Here is a 20,408-nt window from a genome sequence, read left to right as displayed (position 1 = left end):
AGGTCTGTGTGACCTTAGTTCAAGGAGAATACGGTGAGGACTGGGTGTCTTGGACTAAGTGTCCTTGACTGGGTGTCCGGGACTGTGTGTCCTCGAGTTTAAATACTCAGCCGCTCCAACCAGACGTACAATTAAGACAGCAATTGGAACTGGTCTACCAAATCATTGTCTTCACCGAGCTTACTGGTTTTATTTCCTCAACTCTTTCATTTCCTCATAACTGTGATGTATGTTTGTTCATATCTGTGTTTGAAGACTTTGACTGAAGACTTTCTCAATTTCCTCATTTCAATTTCTTCAGTCTGTTTGTCTTCATCCTGAGTTATCTTGTGATTACGCTTCATGTACTCTGTGCCTGTCTTCATTTCATCATGATGACTATGCTTGTATTCTGTTGTGTTTACTTTTGAGTACTTATTCCGCTGCTAGTAGTTCTTTGCTAAGGAATTTCCTCACCAGCAAATTCCTCAGTGAAGAATTTCATAAAAATCGCCAATTCACCCCCTCCTCTAGTCGATATAACGCACTTTCACCAGTCGCCTCCCCCACCGCGCGCGGGCCCGCGAGCCCGTGGCCGGCCCTCCCGGCCCGAGCTGCTCGCCGCCACCTCCCCGCGCGGAAGCTCGAGCGGCGCGCCGCCCCGCCGCCCTTCGCCGGCGTTCGCCGCCGCACCACCGCGACAGCCACCGCGCACCGCCGCCGCCGCTTTCCTCGCCCCGCCGCGCCGCCGCCGCGGGCCGCCTCCGTTGTCGCCCGTCGCGGATCCGGTCGGGCCGGACCGGATCCGGCGACCTCGAGCTGGCCGCTGCCTCTTCTCGTCCTCCGGCCACCTTCCCTCGTCGTCTTCGGCCACATTCCGGCCGGATCCGGATCGGGACCAGATCCACCGGTCCCCGATCCAAACGGTGCCCCGATCCCGGATCTCTTCGTCCCGCTTCTCTTCGTCCCGCGTTGACTTTCGCGGAGGTAAAATTCCACTAAGTCCTGAGGATCTCACTAATTTTATGCCCCTGTTATCGCATCATAACTTCATCACCATTGCTCCGATTTGTGTGTGTAGCATATCAAATTGTTCGTCTGGATGTCCTCTTCATTTCATTCCATTGCACCATGTTTATTTGAGTCCATCTTGATGCCCTAAATGCTGTTTCAAGAGTGCTATGTAATGTTAGTTTCTGTTTCGTAACAGATTATGGACATTTGTCATTTTTGCCATGATTAATGTGTGCCTCCTATGAACTTGAGCCCTACATGTGTTTTGGGCTATGCCATGCCATCTTTACAGGGGTGTATGCCATGTATTTTTGTGATCATTGTGGTTACTAGCATAAGCATGCAAAGTAGCTCTCGTGATGTTGTTGATTTCAGGGACTTAGAATTCTTCTAAGTCATTTCCCTGATGTTATTTGTATGACATGTATTCTTGTTGCTAAAGAGTGATCCATGCCTCTTTTGAGCATGTTCAGTAAGGATGATTTGGAGATATTGTTATGCTCTATACATCCATGTCTTTGTTTGCAATTATGGAGTACCCTAGCATGACTCAATCTTGCTCTACTTTTGCTATAAAATGATCCTGGCAGATTGTTTACGTGTTAATCAATTTTGCCAAGGTTGTTGTAGTTGATCCATGCATGCTATGAGGTTATTCTTGCCATGGTTAGCTACTTGATCGTGTCTTCTTGCTGGTTGTATGCTTGGTTTGTCATGCAATGCCTTGTGGTGAGTGCATCGAGCTCGCAAACGTGCCTACGTAACTCTGTTTATGCCATGTCCAGTTTTCTGCTAAGTCTGAATCTGTTAACGAAACTTGCTATGTTTACATGAGTTCCATCATATCTTCTGATCCTTTTTGGCTTATGGTCAGTAAGGGACTTTTGTTATATGCTTTGAGTAGCTCCATGCCATGCCTTGCTTTGCCATGATATGTTCTTGTAGCATGTTGTTATCTTGATCCAAACATTGCTTCCTGATGTTAATTCCTGACATGTTAGTATTTTCACTAAGTCTGTGAACCAGATATCTTTTGCACTTTTGCCATGCTTGTTTGAACCTTCTATTGTGTGAATTAGCCATAGCTCAGTGTTCATGTTTTGTCAAGCATCTTGAGTAGATCACTGCCATGTGCTTTGTTGCTATGTTGGAGTGCAGTAGCTTAGTTTCTTGTTGCATTCTAGATGGCATCGTGTTGTTAATCGCAGTTGAAAGGACATGCGGTGCCCCCATGTGTGGTTTTGGTAATTGATGACAATCTCTATGGACTAACGGTTGCCTTGAGTTATATTTGAAGCATTTGTCCATAGGATTGTCTTGAAGTCCATGTGTTGGTTTCAAGGAGTTTATGAGATGGCCAAAGTGCTTTTCAAGGAATTATCCAAAGATTGGTCATGTGTGAGTTGAGATGGCCAAAGTGCTTTTCAAGGAATTATCCAAAGATTGGTCATGTGTGAGTTGAGATGGCCAAAGTGCTTTTCAAGGAATTATCCCAAGATTGGTCATGTGTGAGTTGAGCTTATTGCAAGCATGTCTTGAAGAAGAAGATTGTGTGATCATTCATGTTTACCTTCAAGACATCATCCAAATGAAGAGGGTGAATCAAGTTGATCAAGACTAAGTCAAGGGTGAATCAAGTTGATCAACTCACAAAGCGTAGAAGAAATACCGAGAGGGATCAAGTGATCAAATGGTATGGTAAGCATTGTCCATTATGCTTTGTGTACTAACCCATGGTCTACGTGAGAGTTCTTTGTGGGGTTAGGTATGTTTCCATGGTCTTGCGTCAAGAGGAAGATCTCATACAACCCATGGAGGATGACATCAAGTGGTGATCGTCATCAAGTTTGCAGTGTGCAAGTTCAAGTGGAGCAACTCGAGGAGTGGCTCACCCATAATGGAGTATGGGGGAGCAATCAAGCTTGAAGCTTGCCGTCCATTATGGTGTCAATGGAATTGTGAAGATGTGCCAAAGAGTGGATCACCCATAGTGGAGTATGGGGGAGCAATCAACTAGTCTTCATCGAGCCAACACAATCAAGAAAGGTGGTCCAACTTGAGGAAGTCAATATCATCATCATCTATCTCAAGTGGACTATGTGCAAGGCAAAGGTTTGCCCTTGATAGGTTTTCTATTTTATCGGTCTCATAGTGGTAGTTGGGAGACCGGGTTGTAGGATCGATTGTCGTACTATCAAGGGGGGCTCTCTAGGGAGTAGCTTGATCATATCATTAGTCGAGAGCTCAAACCATTGCATCCTTGCATCATCTTTCTTGGTTCTTGTTTGGTTCCATTTGTGAGTCTTAGAGCTTATGGTCATCTTGATGACAAGCTTGAGTTCATCGAAAACGGAGTTCGCATGCATCTTCTATGATGTTTTCGGTGTTGGAGGTTTTACCGGTCTTATCCGAGGAAGGGTTCTCACCATTTTATTATGGTCCTTTTCTCACTTGCTTCATATTGATATTTCTCTCAAGATTGTGTAAGCCCTTGTCGTTAGCTTTCCAACAAACTTGGTTTCGTTGAATTCGGAGCTCGTATGCGAAAGTTGTGGCTGTTTTAATATTGCATGTTTTACACAGAGAGGTTGTACCGCCCCATGGAGAGGTTGTACCGCTTGACCGGTACAACCGGTGTTTGGAGCGGTTGTACCGCTCCAGAATTGGTCCGGAGGTTGTACCGGTCATGTACCGCTCTACCACCGGACTGGTCTCTGTTGTAGTGAGGTTGTTGGGCGGTTGTGGGCCGGTTGTACCGCTTATTGCCTGTTACCGGTTGTACCAGTGCTCATAGAGGTTGTACCGCTCCTATGTTGTTCTGTACATAATGGGCAGATTCGTGGGGACCTATTTAAGGGGGTCTTCTTCCCCAATGGTTCCCCATCTCTTGAGCTTGTTTTTGCCCCCATTGTTGACCTTCTTTGAGCTTGCTAACTCTCACTCCCTCCATGGATTCTTGCTAGTTTTTGAGGGAAAAGAGAGAGGAGATCTAGATCCACATTTCCACCAATCACTTTCTCCTCTATGTGAGGGGAACCCCTTGGATCTAGATCTTGGAGTTCTTGGTGTTCTCCTTCTTGTTCTTCCTCTCATTTTCCTCCCTAGCATTAGTTGCTCTGGTGGGATTTGAGAGAGAAGGACTTGGGCACTCCGTGTGCCCTTGCCATTGCATTTGGTGCATCGGTTTGAGTTCTCCACGGTGATACGTGGAAGTGAAGTTTGAGAAGCTTATTACTCTTGGGTGTTTGGGCACCCTAGAGCTTGTTCCTCTTGGGTGCCTTGGCGCCCTAGACGGTTGGTGTTGTTCGGAGCTCAATCATTGTGGTGTAAAGCTCCGGGCAAGCGTCGGGGTCTCCAATTAGGTTGTGGAGATCGCCCCGAGCAATTTGACGGGTACCGGTGACCGCCCCCAAGGGTTGCCAAAGTGTACGGGTTCGGTGACCGCCCCCAAGGGTTGCCATTTGTACGGGTTCGGTGACCGCCCTCAAGGGTCCCTTAGTGGAATCACGCATCTTGCATTGTGCGAGGGCGTGAGGAGATTACGGTGGCCCTAGTGGCTTCTTGGGGAGCATTGTGCCTCCACGCCGCTCCAAACGGAGATTAGCATCCGCAAGGGTGTGAACTTCGGGATACATCGTCGTCTCCGCGTGCCTCGGTTATCTCTTACCCGAGCTCTTTACTTATGCACTTTACTTTGTGATAGCCATATTGTTTCTTGTTATCACATAGTTGCTTGTCTTGATTAGCATAAGTTGTTGGTGCACATAGGTGAGCCTAATTGTTTTAGGTTTTGTGCTTGACAAATTAACCGCTAGGTTTATTCCGCATTTGTTCAAGCCTAAATCGTAATTATTTTAAAACGCCTATTCACCCCCCCCTCTAGGCGACATCCACGATCTTTCATTTGGTATCAGAGCCTCGTCTCTCTTTATTGGGCTTAACCGCCTAGAGAGTAAGGATGTCGACTAGGGGTTTAGGATTCTCTGACACTCTTAGTTTCGATGGCACAAATTTTGATGTTTGGGTAATTCGCATGCTTAATCTCTTTAGGGTCATGGACCCAAATTTAGAGCGAATTGTAGATATGGGTTTTTCTCCTCCAAAGGATCCCCAAAGATTATCTTTAGAGGATGAGAAAAACTCTTATCTCAATGCTCAAGCTTCTAATGTGCTTTTCGATGCTTTGAGCAATGTAGTTATATTTCAACTCATGCCGTTCCGGGATGCTCATGAGTTGTGGACGAAGCTTCAAGAAAAATATGGTGTGTCCAAGATTTGTGGGGATGATTGTTCTCCCTCCACCTCCGGTCGTATAGTCTTCTCAACTTCTTCTACTTCACCTACATGTGGTTTGCCACAAGGTAATGATATGGTGAGTAGTGTTGGTCATTGCAATGATGATAGTATGCTTATTGTGGATGATCCTTCATCACTATCTTATTGCAATGCTCCTTCTTTGGACTTTAACACTTCGAGCACTCTAAATGTTTCACATGCTTGTGTTAAAAGTTCTTGCATATCTTGTAGAAATTGCTTGCTCAAATCTCATGATGATATGCTTGCTATGTCTTGTTGCCATGATAAAAATGTATCTATTTCCTCGAGTTGTTGTGCTAACAATGTAGAGGAAACCCAACACTCCATGGAACAAGATGTGGTCTTGAACGGTGCTTCAAGGGATCCTACATCATCATCGGTTGCTTTTTGCCTTATGGCCAAGGCTTCAAAGGTATCTCCCACTTTGAATCCCAATATATCTTGTGATAATATTGATGATGGCAAGAGTGATGATGATGTCGATTATGATGAAGAGAATGATGATGTTGCCTCCTTAAAAGTTAAGGGGGAAATAATTTTTAAAGCTCTTCTTAAGAATAAAATTGCTCGTTCCAACTTCATGGAAATCATGTCTATTGCTATTGAGGGCAAGAAATATATTGATGAGTTGGAATCTCGTCTTGAGGAGCATGAGGTCACCATTGATAAAATGGAAGGTCATGAGCGTGATTACGCTAATGAGATTGCGGACCTCTCTCAAGCTCTTGAACTTGAACAAACCACCAAGGAATCTCTTGAGGAGACTTTTGCTCTAGAGTTATCTAGAGTGAAGGAATCTCATGATAGAGCTCTTGAGGTGGCCAATGTTTTTGAAACTAAAAATGCTAAGCTTGAAGTTGCTCATGCTGGACTCCTTGAGGATTTTGAGCACCTCGAAAATGGCTCAAGGGTCATCAAGGGTGAGCTCATCAAACTCACCGAGTCTCATGCTCAACTTGAAGCTTCATATTCAAAAGAGCTTGCCAAGTTGTCTTCTCCTCTTGTTTCTAATGATGATGCTTGTGCCACTAACTCTATCTCTTGTGAAGCATCCATATTGAAGGAGAATGTTGAGCTAAGGGCTCAACTTGAGTTGCTATCTAGCAATTATGGGATGTTGGAAGAAAATCATGTAAAGCTCACAAGCTCTCATGATGATCTTCTAGTATCCCATAATGTGCTAAAGTTAGCTCATGAGGCCATGCTTGCTAAGGTAACATCTAGTGAGCCTCATGTGGATACTAGCACCACTTTTATTCAAAATGCTATATTGCCTTGTGCTAGTCCTCGCGATTCATCCATGCATAACATTGGTACATCTTGTGATGAATTGCTTTCCTTGCCTTGTTGCTCTAAAGATGAATCTTATACTTCCTCTAGTTCTTGTGTTGAGACTAACCATGTAGAGGAAATCAAAGAGCTCAAGGCCCAAGTCACTTCTTTGAAGAAAGACTTGGAAAAGAGTCATGAAGGGAAATTCACACTCAACAATATCTTGAGTGTGCAAAAATCCCCCAATGACAAAGGTGGACTTGGATTCAACTCCAACAAGAAGAAGAAGTCCAAGGTGAACAAAAAGAAGGGCCAAGAACAAGTCAAGAATTCGGCCAAGATTGTTTGCTTCAAGTGCAAAGTAGAAGGGCATCATGTTAGATCTTGCCCATTGAAGAAGAAGCCCATTAGTGACAAGCAACAAGGGAAGCGGCCACAAGTTCACTCTCATTCTCAACCTCAAGTTGAAGAAAGGCCTCTTCCCAAGAAAACTCAAGCAAATGCTTCTCAAGTTGAGAAATCAAGTGAGAAGAAAGTAAAGAGTAGACGTTGCTACCTATGTCGTGAAAAAGGTCACGTCGCTTCTTCATGCACAAATGGTACCTTATCCAACCCTATTCTAATTGATGATATCTATTCTCTTGGGAAGGATAAAGTTGGCAATGTGTTTGCCAAATTTGTTGGTGCTCAAAGTGGTGTCAAGAAAAGAACCATTTGGGTAGCCAAGCCTATTGTGACTAACCTCTTAGGACCCAACTTGGTTGGGGACCAACAAGCTCAAACTTGATCAATAGGTGATATTGGAGGTCATTGGAGACTTGGCTACATTATGAAGAATTAAGGGGACTTCATCATTCTCATTGTCTCAAGCCAAGTCATTCGGATTATCAAGTTTCTATCTTATATCCAATGTTCCTCCTTGCGGTAACTCGTGCTTAAAGTGTCTACATTGATAGTTACTTGCCCCTTTGCATGTTTGGTTTCGTACCTTGCATGTGTTTGTATATGTTGTGCTTCCAACTTGATTATCTTGAGCAATCAAGTATGTGTGTGTTGGTTTGCACATCATGTACATGTGTGTCATACGTTGAGCCTTTTGCATCTTGTTTTTTCTTAGTTGGCTCTTGTGAAAGATTAATGGAATATCCCATTACGGGGGGGTGATGTGCTTTGTGCACTTCACAATCCTATAAAGGTGGGTACATGGGAAATACCACTTAGTATTGATATTGCAAGCTTATCTAGTCACTATGTGGTATGTCTTCTCATGAGAAATTCAAATTCTACATAGTCCATTAATTATCTCTTGTTGGATACTTTAATTGCCTCTTGTCTATCTTTAATTGGTATCACATTATGGGGGAGTAATATGCTATGTGTATATTACTAGCCTGGAAAATGTGTACATTTGAGATATTGTCATCTAGAGTTGATATTGTAAATTATCTTGTTCCTAGGTGGCATGTTAGCTCTACAAGTTGCAATTTGCTTTTGTTTGGTGTGAAGATGATGTCGGATATCCTTGCTATCTACCACCGGGAATTATTTCCAAATACTTCTTGTCTTTTGACAATTGGTACTCACTTGTGTGGTAGATATTATTGATCATCTTTACATTAGCCTTTGCTTTTATTTGCCCTTTCTCTTGCCAAGGATTGTATCAACTCCCTTTGCCTTCCATACCACTTGTGGATCTTGTTTATTTCTTGATCTTGTCTAGTGTTTGTATAGATATAGTGAAAGTGGTGATCCCATCTTGTGCTTTTTGTATTCAAATGCAAATTCTCCATATTGCACAATGCTTGGGGGAGCTATCCTATTTTTCTATAAAACACTCTTCTTGTGATCCTTATCAAGTGTGTGTCGGTGGAAGGCAAGTCGTTTCTTTTGGGTACTTTGTGCCATCATGAAACTTTGTAGAGAGCTTGGTTTGTTTGGAACCATCCTCTCTTTTGGGGGTTTGATATCCTTTATTTAGTGGGTATCAATGGATATCTCATTCCTTGATGTATCTTTTATTGATATCCTCCAAGTGATGATTTATTCATTTGGTATCTTTTCTTCACTTGGTATTTCTTTTTCTTTTGGTATCGGTTCTTGAAAGTCTTGAGCATGCGTATTAACTTTGTGTAGTATCTTTGGCATGCTTTCTTTCTTTGACCAAATATATAGGGGAAGCTCCACCAAGTCTCAAATTGGATGAGATGTGCATGAAATTTATTTTCGTATCTATGTGCACATTTTTATGTGGAGTTTGTCCTATGTATTGTCGGTTCTCTAACTCTTTGGTCCCAATGAGTTTGCGTACCATTTTGTTTGTGTTGTTGTTCTAGGAACAATTGGAGATACATTGGAAGCTCGGCTCACTCACAAGGAAGGTGTTGTCATCATGTGCTTATTGGAGTCGAGCTAGGATGATCAATGAACTACTATCTACCTTCAATTGGTATCTACTACATCCTTCCAATGTTAACTCGGTAACAAGTATCTTCATATTCTTCGTGCACACATTTCTTGTATCAACCTTGTGTAGGTTGTATCATGGCATGTTATTCATTCATTCTTGTGATACTTGTTTTCTTTCTCAAAGCATCCCAACAATGATCTCTTGTTGCTAGTTGTGATGTCTTTGTTGTTTGTGTGTGGACTTCATTTATATACAATAAGACCATATCTAGCCATGAGCTATGCTTCCAAGAAAATATCTTATCGGTATATGTATGACCTCCCTTTGGATATCTTGTTCCTCGTGTTGTAACTATTTCGGGTGTACATCCTTCTTTGTAGATATATATCATCATGATTTCGTCTACCTAGAATCTTATACACTTGAGAGAAGTTGCATATCTAGTTGATATCCTTTCTTTCACGGCCACCTTGTCTTTCTTATGTTATTTCTTTGGTGGCTCCGTGAAAGCTTTTGCCTTGAGTGCGTGTCTTCTATCGTTGCATCTTGATGCACTCTTGTGTGTGGTGAAGATTATTTTCCTCATGCTTATCTTTACGAGGCTTTTAATTGGTATCCCTCGTCTTGATGAGGCTTTCATCTTCTATCTTCACCATGGGTTGTCACAAGCATAGGTTCTTAATATGCTTATTAGTAAGCTTGTGAACCCATTTGCTAGTTGTGTGTGGGAATGATAGGCCTTGCACCGTGTGCCTCGTTCTTTCAAGACTTTATTGATGCCTAATGCTCATCCGTACATTAGTCTTCTCAAGTGCATTGCCTTGACTCACACACATCATTTTGGTTGAGCCCATTCTTAAGTTGCCTCTTTTATTACTTGTTGCTCAACCATGTGTGTGTTGCAAGTACTAGGCTTTGTTTCCTATATGCTCACTTGCACTTATTGTAAGTTTCTATTAATTTTGGGGGAGCTGTGATCCTATTTTGTGCACTTTGTATCCAAATACAAAAATTCTTATGTGTGCACAAATCATGGGGATCTTCTCTAGTTTCTTTAGAACACTCCTTCGCTCATATCATAATATCCTTTATTCATGTAGCTCGTAGGATCTTTGGTCTAGTTGGTTCAATTGATACCCGTTGATTGCTTGCTTCAATTGGTACCTTTTGATTGCTTGTTTCTTTCTTTGTTATGTCCTTGTGGCATATCATTCCTTTAGCAATCTTGGTGCCTCAATATAGTTGGTCTTCCTCCAAGTATTACCGTTGGATATGTGTATTGCATTCCACTCTCTTGTTGAGAAATACACAACTTATGGAGGAACACAATTTATATTGGCCTTCTAAGCTTTTCGCCCATTTTGGCAATCGACGCCAATGGGGGAGAAGTTTCAGAGAGTTTTGTGGATAAGTTTAAAGAGTTTTTTCTTCTTCATTTGGTTTTGTACCTGAGCATCTGCATCTCATACACATGCATTGTTGGTTATTGTGTTGCATGGTGATAAATAATTCCTTATATAAACTCTCTTGAAAGTGATTGTCATCAATTACCAAAATGGGGGAGATTGAAAGGACATGCGGTGCCCCCATGTGTGGTTTTGGTAATTGATGACAATCTCTATGGACTAGCGGTTGCCTTGAGTTATATTTGAAGCATTTGTCCATAGGATTGTCTTGAAGTCCATGTGTTGGTTTCAAGGAGTTTATGAGATGGCCAAAGTGCTTTTCAAGGAATTATCCAAATATTGGTCATGTGTGAGTTGAGATGGCCAAAGTGCTTTTCAAGGAATTATCCAAAGATTGGTCATGTGTGAGTTGAGATGGCCAAAGTGCTTTTCAAGGAATTATCCAAAGATTGGTCATGTGTGAGTTGAGCTTATTGCAAGCATGTCTTGAAGAAGAAGATTGTGTGATCATTCATGTTTACCTTCAAGACATCATCCAAATGAAGAGAGTTGGAAAGATTCAATGTTGATCAAGACTAAGTCAAGGGTGAATCAAGTTGATCAACTCACAAAGGGTAGAAGAAATACCGAGAGGGATCAAGTGATCCCATGGTATGGTAAGCATTGTCCATTACGCTTTATGTACTAACCCATGGTCTATGTGAGAGTTCTTTGTGGGGTTAGGTATGTTTCCATGGTCTTGCGTCAAGAGGAAGATCTCATACAACCCATGGAGGATGACATCAAGTGGTGATCGTCATCAAGTTTGCAGTGTGCAGGTTCAAGTGGAGCAACTCGAGGAGTGGCTCACCCATAATGGAGTATGGGGGAGCAATCAAGCTTGAAGCTTGCCGTCCATTGTGGTGTCAATGGAATTGTGAAGATGTGCCAAAGAGTGGCTCACCCATAGTGGAGTATGGGGGAGCAATCAACTAGTCTTCATCGAGCCAACACAATCAAGAAAGGTGGTCCAACTTGAGGAAGTCAAGATCGTCATCATCTAGCTCAAGTGGACTATGTGCAAGGCAAAGGTTTGCCCTTGGTAGGTTTTCTATTTTACCGGTCTTATAGTGGTAGTTGGGAGACCGGGTTGTAGGATCGATTGCCGTACTATCAAGGGGGGCTCTCTAGGGAGTAGCTTGATCGTATCATTAGTCGAGGGCTCAAACCATTGCATCATTGCGTCATCTTTCTTGGTTCTTGTTTGGTTCCATTTGTGAGTCTTAGAGCTTATGGTCATCTTGATGATAAGCTTGAGTTCATCGAAAACGGAGTTCGCATGCATCTTCTATGATGTTTTCGGTGTTGGAGGTTTTACCGGTCTTATCCGAGGAAGGGTTCTCACCATTTTATTATGGTCCTTTTCTCACTTGATTCTTATTGATATTTCTCTAAAGATTGCGTTAGCCCTTGTCGTTAGCTTTCCAACAAACTTGGTTTCGTTGAATTCGGAGCTCGTATGCGAAAGTTGTGGCTATTTTAATATTGCCTGTTTTACACAGAGATGTTGTACCGCCCCATGGAGAGGTTGTACTGCTTGACCGGTACAACCGGTGTTTGGAGCGGTTGTACCGCTCCAGAATTGGTCCAGAGGTTGTACCGGTCATGTACCGCTCTACCACCGGACTGGTCTCTGTTGTGGTGTGGTTGTTGGGCGGTTGTGGGCCGGTTGTACCGCTTATTGCCTGTTACCGGTTGTACCGGTGCTCATAGAGGTTGTACCGCTCCTATGTTGTTCTGTACATAACGGGCAAATTTGTGGGGACCTATTTAAGGGGGTCTTCTTCCCCAATGGTTCCCCATCTCTTGAGCTTGTTTTTGCCCCCATTGTTGACCTTCTTTGAGCTTGCTAACTCTCACTCCCTCCATGGATTCTTGCTAGTTTTTGAGGGAAAAGAGAGAGGAGATCTAGATCCACATTTCCACCAATCACTTTCTCCTCTATGTGAGGGGAACCCCTTGGATCTAGATCTTGGAGTTCTTGGTGTTCTCCTTCTTGTTCTTCCTCTCATTTTCCTCCCTAGCATTAGTTGCTCGGGTGGGATTTGAGAGACAAGGACTTGGGCACTCCGTGTGCCCTTGCCATTGCATTTGGTGCATCGGTTTGAGTTCTCCACGGTGATACGTGGAAGTGAAGTTTGAGAAGCTTATTACTCTTGGGTGTTTGGGCACCCTAGAGCTTGTTCCTCTTGGGTGCCTTGGCGCCCTAGACGGTTGGTGTTGTTCGGAGCTCAATCATTGTGGTGTAAAGCTCCGGGCAAGCGTCGGGCTCTCCAATTAGGTTGTGGAGATCGCCCCGAGCAATTTGACGGGTACCGGTGACCGCCCCCAAGGGTTGCCAAAGTATACGGGTTCGGTGACCGCCCCCAAGGGTTGCCATTTGTACGAGTTCGGTGACCGCCCTCAAGGGTCCCTTAGTGGAATCACGGCATTTTGCATTGTGCGAGGGCGTGAGGAGATTACGGTGGCCCTAGTGGCTTCTTGGGGAGCATTGTGCCTCCACGCCGCTCCAAACGGAGATTAGCATCCGCAAGGGTGTGAACTTCGGGATACATAATCGTCTCCGCGTGCCTCAGTTATCTCTTACCCGAGCTCTTTACTTATGCACTTTACTTTGTGATAGCCATATTGTTTCTTGTCATATATCTTGCTATCACATAGTTGCTTGTCTTGATTATCATAAGTTGTTGGTGCACATAGGTGAGCCTAATTGTTTTAGGTTTTGTGCTTGACAAATTAACCGCTAGGTTTATTCCGCATTTGTTCAATCCTAAATCGTAATTATTTTAAAACGCCTATTCACCCCCCCTCTAGGCGACATCCACGATCTTTCATTTGGTATCAGAGCCTCGTCTCTCTTTATTGGGCTTAACCGCCTAGAGAGTAAGGATGTCTACTAGGGGTTTAGGATTCTCTGACACTCTTAGTTTTGATGGCACAAATTTTGATGTTTGGGTAATTCGCATGCTTAATCTCTTTAGGGTCATGGACCCAAATTTAGAGCGAATTGTAGATATGGGTTTTTCTCATCCAAAGGATCCCCAAAGATTATGTTCCTTAATTTTGCGTTCCTTACACGGTTGGGGTAATGGGACCCCCTTGACAGTTCACTTTGAATAAAACTCCTCCAGCAAGGCCCAACCTTGGTTTTACCATTTGCCACCGAGCCTTTTCTTTCCCTTGGGTTCTGCAGACTCAAGGGTCATCTTTATTTTAAACCCCCAGGCCAGTGCTCCTCTGAGTATTGGTCCAACCTGTCAGCTGCCGGTGGCCACCAGGGGCAACTCTGGGCTGGCCTACCGGAACCTTGGACAATCCGATGTGCCCTGAGAATGATATATGTGCAGCTCCTATCGGGATTTGTCGGCACATTCGGGCTTTGCTGGTTTAGTTTTACCATTGTCGAGATGTCTTGTAACCGAGATTCCGAGTCTGATCGGGTCTTCCTGGGAGAAGGAATATCCTTCGTTGACCGTGAGAGCTTGTGATGGGCTAAGTTGGGACACCCCTGCAGGGTTTTGAACTTTCGAAAGCCGTGCCCGCGGTTATGGGCAGATGGGAATTTGTTAATGTCCGGTTGTAGAGAACTTGACATTAACTTAATTAAAATGCATCAACCGCTTTTGTAGCCGTGATGGTCTCTTCTCGGCGGAGTCCGGGAAGTGAACACGGTGTTGGAGTTATGCTTGAACGTAAGTAGTTTCAGGATCACTTCTTGACCACTTCTAGTTCACGACCGTGCTTTGCTTCTCTTCTCACTCTTATTTGCGTAAGTTAGCCACCATATATGCTAGTGCTTGCTGCAGCTCCACCTCACATACCTTTTCCCTACCCATAAGCTTAAATAGTCTTGATCGCGAGGATGAGAGATTGCTGAGTCCCCGTGACTCACAGATTACTTCCAAAACCAGTTTGCAGGTGCCGATTATACCATGCAGGTGACGCAACCGAGCTCAAGGAGGAGCTCAATGAAGATCTCGTTCATTGTGTTGTTTTGTTTCCAGTTGATCAACAGTGGAGCCCAGTCGGGTGATCGGGGATCTGTAGCATTAGGGGTAGTCCTCTTTTATTTTGGTTCTGTAGTCGGACCTTGATTGTATCTGGATGATGTAATGCTATATTCATGTATTGTGTGAAGTGGCGATTGTAAGCCAACTCTTTATCCCTTTCATATTCAGTACATGGGATGTGTAAAGATTACCCCTCTTGCGACATTGCCTACAATGCGGTTATGCCTCTAAGTCGTGCTCCGACACGTGGGAGATATAGCCGCATCGTGGGTGTTACAAGAAGAGAGATCAGAGTCCCAGAGTATAGACAAGGAATAAAAGATCCTAATACCACCCAAATGGCGATGTGGGCCCGTAAGGCACACATCCATGTTAGTAAAAGTTTTTAATGTCTAGACTCGACTTCGGCCAAGGAGTTTGGAAGGGGGATTCCTACAGGCAATCGGCTCTAATACCAACTTGTGACGCCCCCGATTCAATCGTACACTAATCATACATGCAAACGTGTACGATCAAGATCAGGGACTCACGGGAAGATATCACAACACAACTCTACAAATAATGTAAGTCATACAAGAATCATATTACAAGCCAGGGGCCTCGAAGGCTCGAAAGATCATAGACGAGTCAGCGGAAGCAACAATATCTGAGTACAGACATAAGTTAAACTAGTTTGCCTTAAAAAGGCTAGCACAAACTGGGATACAGATCGAAAGAGGCGCAGGCCTCCTGCCTGGGATCCTCCTAAACTACTCCTGGTCGTCGTCAGCGGGCTACACGTAGTAGTAGGCACCTCCCGAGTAGTAGTAGTCGTCATCGACAGTGGCATCTGGCTCCTGGGCTCCATCGTCTGGTCGCAGCAATCGGGTATAGGAAGGGGGAAAAGAGGGAGCAAAGCAACCGTGAGTACTCATCCAAAGTACTCGCAAGCAAGGAGCTACACTACATATGTATGCATTGGTATCAAATAGAATAAGGGTATCATATGTGGACTGAACTGCAGAATGCCAGAAAAAGAGGGGGATAGCTAGTCCTATCGAAGACTACGCTTCTGGTAACCTCCATCTTGCAGCAGAAGAAGAGAGTAGAAGGCAAGTTCACCAAGTAGCATCGTGTAGCATAATCCTAACCGATGGTCCTCCCCTCGTCGCCTTGTGAGAGAGCGATCACCGGTTGTATCTGGCACTTGGAAGGGTGTGTTTTATTAAGTATCCGGTTCTAGTTGTCATAAGGTCAAGGTACAACTCTGAGTCGTCATGTTACCAAATTCGAATAGATTAACTTCCCTGCAGGGGTGCACCACGTTTCCCAACACGCTCGATCCCCTTTGTCCGGACACACTAGTCGGGGTCATGCCCGGCCTCGGAAGGTCAACTCTTCGCAGCCCTACCTAGGCACAACAGAGAGGCCAGCACACCGATCTAAATCCTATGGCGCAGGGGTCTGGGCCCATCGCCCATTGCACACCTGCACATTGCGTACGCGGCCGGTGAGCAGACCTAGCCTCCCTTATACAAGAGCAGGCGTTCCAGTCCAACCCGGCGTGCGCCGCTCAGTCGCTGACGTCGCGAAGGCTTCGGCTGATACCACGACATCGACTGCCCATAACTGTTCCTGCGTAGTTGGTTAGTGCGTATAGGCCAGTAGCCAGACTCAGATCAAATACCCAGATCTCGTTAAGCGTGTTATTTTGAAGTAACCACGAACGCCGACCAGGGCCAGGCCCACCTCTCTCCTAGGTGGTCTCCGCCTGCCGTGTCGCTCTGCCTCAAAGTAACAGTCGGGGACCGTCGAGAACCTAGGCCCACCACTACCTGGGTGGAACCACCTGCCCCTTCAACCCCCAACATCGGAATCACTTGCGGGTACTCAACGAGCCGACCCGACTTTAGTCACCACCTGTATAGTATGTATGTATAGTATATACCCGTGATCAACACCCGACGTGATCACGGCCCGATAGTATAGCATGGCAAACAGACAAGAATGTAGAGCCACTGATGATAAACTAGCATCCTATACTAAGCATTTAGGATTGCAGGTAAGGTATCAACAGTTGTAGTAACAATGACAGGCTATGCTTCAGAATAGGATTAACGAAAAGCAGTAACATGCTATACTACTCTAATGCAAGCAGTATAGAGAAGAGTAGGCTATATCTGGTGATCAAGGGGGGGGGCTTGCCTGGTTGCTCTGGCAAGAGAGAGGGGTCGTCAACACCGTAGTTGAACTGGGGGTCTCCGGCAGTCTCGGGGTCTACCGGAAAGAAGTAACGGAGGGGGAACACAATAAATAATAGAGCAATCAATGTAACAGAAAGCAAGATGCGACATTATGTTGTGCTAGGGGTGACCTGACGCGGTACTAAGTGATACAGGCAAAAGGGGGGAAACATCCGGGAAAGTATTCCTGGTGTTTTCGCGTTTTCCGATAGATGAACCGGAGGGGAAAGTTGCGTGTTCACTATGCTAGGGATGTGTGGCGGACGAATGGGCTACGTATCCGGATTCGTCTCGTCGTTTTGAGCAACTTTCATGTAGAAAACTTTTTCATCTGAGCTACGGTTTATTTTCTACGATTTTTCAAAGATTTAAACAATATTCTGAATTTGTTATTAATAAGCAATTAAATAGCTAAAATGCTATGCACACCTAGATCTATGTACACAGAGGTGTACCAGTGTAACACCCTCGATGCGACTATATCTCCCACGTGTCGAGGCACGACTTAGAGGCATAATCGCATTGAAGGCATATGTCGCAAGTTAGGCAATCTTCACAACATCCCATGTAATATAAATCATAAAGGGGAGATAACATAGTTGGCTTACACTCGCCACGTCAATCAAGTACATAAATAACATTACATCATTCAAACACTCATGGCCCGACTACAGCGCCAAAATAAAAGAGAACCCAACATGCGACACGGTCCCGATCACCCCCAACTGGGCAACACTACTGATCATCAGGAAAGGAAACATAGTAACGTTGAGAGTCCTCGTCGAACTCCCACTTGAGCTCGAGCGCGTCACCTGGAGCAGAATCATCAGGCCATGCATCTGGTGTAATAGTAATCTGTGAGCCACAGGGACTCAGCAATCTCGCACCCTCGCGATCAAGACTATTTAAGCTTATAGGTAAGGCAAGGTAAAATATGTGGAGCTGCAGCAAGCGACTAGCATATAAGGTGGCTAACTTATTCGCAAAAGAGAGCGAGAAGAGGAGGCAAGCGCGAGCGAGAAACTAGAGTACAACCTGCGCAAACATTACTCCAACACCGTGTCCACTTCCCGGACTCCGCCGAGAAGAGGCCATCACGGTAACTCACACTGTTGATTCATTTTAATTAAGTTAAGGTTAAAGTTATCTACAACCGGACATTAACAAATTCCCATCTGCCCATAACCGCGGGCACGGCTTTTGAAAGTTCAAATCCCTGCAGGGGAGTCCCAACTTAGCCCATGACAAGCTCTCATGGTCAACGAAGGAATAGACCTCCTCCCAAGACGTTCCGATCAGACTCGGTATCTCGGTTCTTCAAGACACTTCAACAGGTTAAAACAAGACCAGCAACACCGTCTGAATGTGCCGACAAATCCCGATAGGAGCTGCACATATCTCGTTCTCAGGGCACACACAGGTGAGCAAGACGTCGGGTAGGCCAGCCCAGAGTTGCCCCTGGTAGCCCCTGACATCGCTCGGTGGGACCAACACTCAGAGGAGCACTGGCCCGGGGGGGCTAAAATAAGATGACCCTCGGGCTCCGGAAACCCAAGGGAAAAGAGGCTAGGTGGCAAATGGTAAAACCAAGGTTGGGCATTGCTGGAAAAGCTTTAATCAAGGCGAACTATCAAGGGGTTCCCATTATAACCCAATCGCGTAAGGAACGCAAAATCTGGGAACATAACACCGATATGATGGAAACTAGGGCGGCAAGAGTGGAACAAAACACTAGGCGAGAGGCCAAGCCTTCCACCCTTTACCAAGTATATAGATGCATTAAGATAACATGGCAATATAATGATATCCCAACAAGTAAATAAATGTTCCAACAGGGAACGGCCTGCAATCTTCACCTGCAACTAGCAACGCTATAAGAGGGACTGAGCAAAGAGGTAACATAGCCAATCAACGGTTTGCTAGGACATGGTGGGTTAGAGGTTTGACATGGCAATTTGGGAGGCTTGAAAGCAAGTGGTAGTCATCATAGCATTGGCATAGCAAAAGAGCGAGCAATCTAGCATAGCAAAGATAGTAGTGATTTCGAGGGTATGATCATCTTGCCTGCACAGTTGTCAGAGTTGACTGGATCCTCGAAAGCACACTCAACGGGCTCCTCGTTAGTGAACTCATCTCCTGGCTCTACCCAAACAAGAAAAACAAGCAACAAAGACACAATCAACCACGTGCAAGGATCAAACAACATGATGTAATGATGATATGCGATGCGGGATGCATATGCAAGATGTGACAAAGAATGCAAGAACCTGGCCTCAACTTGGGAATCCAAGTGTGCCACTGGAAAGATGAGATGAAAATCGCTTGAAAATGATATAAAGAATGCCGGAATCGGAGTTACGGTTTGGAAATGGCAAGCGATTCAAATATGACACCGGTCTGCGATTTACAGCAAGTAGCCATCTAAATGCAATGAGAGAACATGCTACAACACCCAAACATGACAACAAAATACATGGCAGGGATGCATTCAAGATGCTTAATAAAAGTCTAGCACTGAGCTACGGCCAATTCATCCATTAACAGGTTCAAACAAGCACGACAAAAATGCATATGGCAAACAGGTCTCAGACTTAGTGAAATTAACACTTGTTTGGAATTTCAGATCAGGTAGCACTCTTCGGAGCAGCAAAACTATATGCTACAGGACCTGAACATGGCAAAGTAAAGCATGGCATGGAGCTACTCAAAGAGCTTAACAAAAGTCCCTTAGTGACCTTGAGCCAAAAGGGATCGGAAAATACAATTGCAAGCATGTGAACATAGCAAAAACATAATCAGTTTTCAGACTTGGTGAAAACTGGCACATGCTGAAACATATCTCAAGTAGGCATGTTTACGAGCTCGATGCACTCACTACAGAGCAAGTCATGATAAGCTAAGCATACACCCATCAAGAATACACAAAATGTAAGCTAGACATGGCAAGAACAATAGCATAGCATGCATGGATCAACTACAACATCATCGGCAAAATTGCAAACAAGTTGACAATCTGTCCAGATTCACAAAGTAGCAAAAGTAGAGCTCGATTGACTCAAGCTAGGGTGCTCCATAATTGCAAACAAAGACATGGATGGATAGAGCACTACAAGATTAACAAAACATCCTTACTGATCATCCTCAAAAGAGGCACGGATCACTAGGAAACAACATGAACATATGGCAATATGAAATAAACAACTCAAGGACTTAGTGGAAATGCTAAGTCCCTGAAAACAGAAATACCAAGTGCACCACTTTGCAAGCTTGTGCTAGGCACCACACACATCACATAAATACATGGGTTGCACCTATGGAAAGATGGCAAAACCCTTAACAAAACATATGTAGAGCTCAAGGGCATATCATGCACACATTAATCATGGCAAAAATGACAAAAGGCTAAATGGAGCAGCAGATCTGACAATTATCTCAAGTAGCCCTCTTCTAACAGCATTTCGGCCATCAAGATGAACTCAAATGAAAATGATGCAATGGAATGAAATGATGTACTCTCTGAGATGAACATTTTGATATGCTATATGCCCAAATCGGAGCTACGGATGCAAAGTTACGAGGCTAAGAACAGGAGCACATGGATCTGGAATTTCCGGGGACTTGGTGAAAAAACAACCTCCGGATCTAGGGTTTCGGTGGCACGCAAAACGAGGTGGTCGGATCGTCGCCGGAGTAGGAGGGAGAGGAGGTCGGCTGGAGTCGGCGACGGCATGGCGCCGGCGCG

The sequence above is a fragment of the Triticum aestivum genome, chromosome 1A (genome assembly GCF_018294505.1).
Source record: "Triticum aestivum cultivar Chinese Spring chromosome 1A, IWGSC CS RefSeq v2.1, whole genome shotgun sequence".
NCBI classification, from domain to species: domain Eukaryota; kingdom Viridiplantae; phylum Streptophyta; class Magnoliopsida; order Poales; family Poaceae; genus Triticum; species Triticum aestivum.
The sequence above is the reverse complement of the archived record's forward strand: the minus strand, read 5'-3'. Positions refer to the sequence as shown.